Genomic DNA, 5,253 nt, shown 5'->3' on the forward strand with positions numbered 1-5,253 from the left:
GGGCGCCGGGGGGCTGGGCCGGGTCCAGGGTCCCTGCCCGTGGGGAGCGGAGCGGAGCGGAGCGGGGTCGTCGGGCTGCGGGCGCTGGGGGGCTGGGCCGGGTCCAGGGTCTCTGCCCGTGGGGAGGGGAGCGGGGGCGTCGGGCTGCGGGCGCGGCGGGGCTGGGCCGGGTCCAGGGTCTCTGCCCGTGGGGAGCGGAGCGGGGGCGTCGGGCTGCGGGCGCTGCGGGGCTGGAGACTCGCCCTGCCCCGGCCGTCGGGCTCAGGTCCCGCCCGCAGGCCGGTTGAAGGGAGATTCCCGCTCCGCGGGCTGGCAGGCGAAGGACGGGACGAGCAGCTCCCGGGGCAGGCCGGGGAGTGTCCAACACCCCCGGACAACTCGGCCAGGGCAGCGCGCTGGGCTCCCCGCGGCCCCTCCTGCCGGGTGCCCGGCCCGGGCTGGAGCCGCTCCTGTCCCCCCGGCTCCAGATTCGCTGGTCACCCAGCGCCGGCCGGGGGTTCCCTTCCCCGGGGAGGGTCAGGCAGGGCGGGCTCGGTCGGGGCTGGCAGAGATCCTGTGCCAGGGAAAATACCGGTTCAGACTCGGGAGTCCCCACAGGCCCTGTTCGCTCGGCACTGGCGGGCAGGCGACGAGCAAACCTCAGGCCGGGGGGAACCCAGCGAGCTCCGGGCGCCTGGCGCCCAGCACGGCGCCCAGCAGGGAGAAGGCCCCGGTACTTCGGTGACTCGTTCACAGCTTCCCCCGAAGGCACCCGGGGCTGGCCGGGCCCGGCAGTAAAGCTGGTTAAAGTGGCCAGATGCTGCCTTTTGTGAGGCCTGTGGCCTTGTGTGGCGCTGGGGCATTTTCACCAGGATGCTGCCGGTTGCCATGGAGAGGGCACTCCAGGGATCACAGAGCCCCATTGAAGAGGGGAAAGAAAGGCCTCGGTTTAACTTTCAGTCTCCAGCTTCCCCAACCTCCTCCGCCTCTTCCAGCAGCAGCCGGGGCGCCGCCAGGGGCCCCTGGCTGCCTTTCTTCCCTCCGCGGAGCCTGCAGGAGGGACCCCGCCGCTCGGGCCCAAGCAAGGGGGTCCCCGCGGCTGGGCCTGAGCTTGCTAAAGCGGGTCCCGGCTGGAGCAGGCTTGGGCGCCCTGCTCTGCTGCTGCGCCCTTTGCCGGAACGGGCCCTGCCTGGGCGCTCTGCGGTGCGGGGGGCTGGCGGGGGGAGGTGGCACCGCCCCCCCGAGCTTTGGGGCTGACCCCCGCAATCCAGGGGCCCACCCAGAGTCTGACCGCCCGGGGCAGCCCCTCTTGTCCCGTAGCCGAGGCGGGTCCTGGCCCGACACACGGAGGTGCGGGCCCGTCGCGGTGCAGGAGGCTGCTCCGAGCCGTGTAGGGCGGGGGGGGGGTTCTACAGCCCCCGGCTAATGGAGCTGGTGGCACTAACAGGAATAGCGGAGTAGGGGGCGGAGGGCTGCGGGGGGGGGCTCCTGGAGCTGGGGCTCCCCCCCCATTGAGGAGAGGCGGGTGTCAGGCTGCTGGGCGGGGGTGCAGGGCTCGGGGCTCGCTCTCAGCCCCAGCACGGCGGTGGCTGTTTCCCGCAGGGCGAGTCCCAGCCCAGAGCGGCCCGCGGGCCTGGGCAGAGGCCGAACTGTCCGGATGAAGCGCAAGAGCCTCTTTGAACCCCACAGCCCCGGGGGAGTCGAGTCCCAGGGAGCCTGGGAACACCAGGAGCCAGAGGCGCAGGAACAATTGGTCTAGTGGGTGCCCAGAGCCACTGAACCAAACCGTGAACCCTGCGTAGGATGGACACGGCTGGTCCCACATCTCAGCGCAGGCAGCAGGGCTGGTACACAGGGCCTGGCAGGGCACCGGGCTGACACTGAACTTAGCTGCGGGGTCTGCTGGGTGCGCCTTGCCTCGCAGGCGGTGCCCGCGGTCCGTGTCAATGTCCCCGCAGTTAAGGCCAGTCTGAGCCCGGAGACTGGCTCCCCGCGTGCCTCCATCCAGGCCTCGTCCGGAGCCGGGAGCAGAGCCCAGACCCGGGCGCACAGGGCGGTGGTAGCGCCTGTCACTGTCAGCCCGGGACCTGCGGGCTCCGGGCTCAGCTGCCCGCTGCAGTGCGCACCAGGCGGGCTCCGGGCTCAGCTGCCCGCTGCAGTGCGCACCAGGCGGGCGCAGGAGCCCACCTGGCTGGCACGCCCAGCAGGGAAGCCCCGCGGGGCGGGGGCTGCGGCTCCAGAGGGCCGGGGATGCTGCGGCGGGTTTGAATGAGAAAGTTCCTGCGCTCTGCGCGCCTGAGCCGGGGAGCGCCGTGGGGCAGGATTGTCAGGGGCGGGTTTGCACAGCCCCCGGTGCTTCCCCGATACACGGTCAATAGTCGCAGACGTGCACAGGCCAGGGGTTGGGGCTGGTTGACCCTGGCAAAGCCAAGACCCTGGAATCGCCCAGCCTGTTCTCTGCAGCTCCGTGTCCCCTCGGCTCTCTTCGTTGCCCCGGGGACTGAGCGCCCCCCGGCAGGGCAGTGAGCAGGGCGCCCAGCAAGTCCCACGCCCGTCCCTCTCTGCGGTTCTCCCCGGGGCTTGACAGCTCAGCGAGCGGGGTGTTTGACCGGGTTTTAGTAACTGTGCAGGTGTCTCTGGGCTGTATTACCCAAAGCAAAGTGAACACAAGTGCGCCCAGCGTCTGGAACAGAATTGGGGGAGGGTTGAGGCCTTTCGCCTCCCCCGCCGTGTCCCGCTCCCACGCACCTGGCAGGAAGAGACAGGTGTCTACAGTGCAGTTGTTGCAGGCTGGGGCCACGACCCTGGAACCTGTCACTGTCGCTGCGCCCAAGGTGAGAGCAGGTCTGTGGAGAGGTGGGAATGTCGCTTTAAGCCGCTGGCTGTTGACAGGGTTAATTTAATCTAGCCGGGATCTGGCCACAGCGGCTGGAAGGATGGTGGGGAAAATCCATCGCCAGTGAAAAGCACGTGTTCAGCAAGCTTTGTTCATGACCCCTGTGTGTTAACTTCCTGCAAACATTCAGGGTCCCAAGTTTTACTAGCACCAATACTTGTGAGAAATGAATTTGAAACTGGACTTTTCAATGGGAATGAATTTTGAATTGTTTATTTGGATACAGTAACTGAAATTCACAGCGAAGGCTGTTAGGTACAGAAATCATCCAGTCAAGAAACAGAAGCAATTCCATATGATTTACCTAACTAGCCTATCAGAGTCGAATTTTTGAAGCTTGAATTTTGAATATTTGCAATGAACACTTCTATGAATTGCTATTTGTACAGGGGAAAATATGCAAAGAAATTTATAAATAATTTTCCATTATGAATGTCATTTTGCTTTCCGACCTTCACAACAACCGCAACTCCCTAAAAAACACAACCCAGAAATTCTACTCCAGGCAGAGGCTTTATTATCACCTGCAAAGGTAGAAGAGCCGGAACACCAGGGCGGCCAAGAGACTTTGCCATCACCTCTCTAGTTTGCACAGATGCCCAGATACTAGTGATGGGCAGCAGCACGAAGTCCTAAGGTAGGATTTTGCTGTCTGATGGGAAATAGAAAAAGGAACCTAACATAAGAACGGCCCTACTGGGTCAGACCAAAGGTCCATCCACCCCAGTATCCTGTCTTCCAACAGTGGCCAATGCCAGGTGCCCCAGGGGAATGAACAGAGCAGGGAATCATCAAGTGATCCATCCCCTGTCGCCCCTTCCCAGCTTCTGGCAAACAGAGGCCAGGGACACCACAAACATGATGTATGTGAGTGTTTCACTGAGCTCTGCATTTCACATCCTGTCACACCTTCCAGGCCCTGTCCATTGAAAATAACTATAAACATATACAAGGGCTGGCTACTGCTCTCCAGCCACATGTACAACTCTCACTGCTGCCAGCTGGCTTTAGGTCTTGTGCCTGAGTAAGGACAGCAGGATTTACCTCCTGTGTCTTTTCCCTACTCCCCTCCCACTGCCTGGCTCCTGCCTAACGCTGCAGCAGCTCTGCCAGGCTCTCTCCCCCTCTCTGGGTACATTTTTGTTTCTGCTGTGTTGCTATGGCACTTAGTGTTGCATTCATCCATTGAATTTCATATATACCTGTGGGAAAGAATTAGTGTAATTGCTTTATACACCACATGGCAGTTACAGGTATAGTTTTTGCACTATTTCTCATTAGATTTTATACATTGACATGAAAATGACATGAGATATGAAATCTCTTTTTCCTTTATTTGTGCGTTTATTGATATGTTATTTATATAAAAATAAAGAAGCTTGTGTACATGGGAGCATTCCTTCACACCCTGTCTCCTGTGTAATCATTTTAGTAGCTTTCAGCTGAGCCAGGTACATCACACGTTAAACCTTATACAGAGATATGCAAATAAAAGAGGTTTCCTGATGCGTACATTTAGAGTCCAGGCTGTGAACACAGGCTCAAACCGAAACACGCTGCACGGGGCAAGCGAAGCCTATTTTTTCTTTTAGTTGAGGAATCCCTAGTCGTTAAATAGCTGTCAGCCATTCGGAGCTGTGGGGATGACCCCAGCCCTGGTTTACTTCGTGTCATTGTATTAATAATGTAATTTCAATATTTCTGGGCACTGTGTAATTATAGGGCAAATGCCTTTTCATACTACTATATCTAAGCCAGTGGTTCTCAACCCAAGGCCAGCATGCAGTTTGTGGCCCAATCTGCACACAGCTGCAGCCCAGGTGACATCCTTAGGGCCATACAGGAGGTATATATATTGGGTGGATGCGGTCCACATAACACACAGAGAGCTACATATGTGGCCCACAATGGTAGGTTGAGAACCACTGGGCTAAGCAGATATCTCAATATGACAAAACATCACACACTTCCTTCTATTCTGGAGTCTTAGACTGTAGCCCCTGCTGTCGCAGTTACATTTTGCTACAAGAGCGAAACCGTTTTTTACTTATGAAGGTTTGTTGGCACCACTTGTAGAATATGGCATTTATCTTGAAATAAGACTGGCCTTCAAGTGAACACTGACATACAGTGAATGCTTCCAACACCACCGCCAACCCCCACAGTCCTTAATGGCAGTTTTGTCATCTAATACCATCCATATGAGGCCTGTGCTCAGAGGTCTGGATCCGGCTCAGAGTCCTGCTGTGCTGGGTGCTGTACAAACAGAGGAAGATCCAGCTGCTTCCCTAAGGAGCTCACACTCGAAGCAATGCCAAGGTTACAGGAGAGGCAGCCCATCCAGTCGATAGATTTTAATTTTAACAGATACAAAATAG

The sequence above is a fragment of the Terrapene carolina genome, unplaced genomic scaffold, assembly GCF_002925995.2.
Source record: "Terrapene carolina triunguis isolate 2854851 unplaced genomic scaffold, T_m_triunguis-2.0 Scaffold236, whole genome shotgun sequence".
In the NCBI taxonomy this organism is placed as follows: Eukaryota; Metazoa; Chordata; order Testudines; family Emydidae; genus Terrapene; species Terrapene triunguis.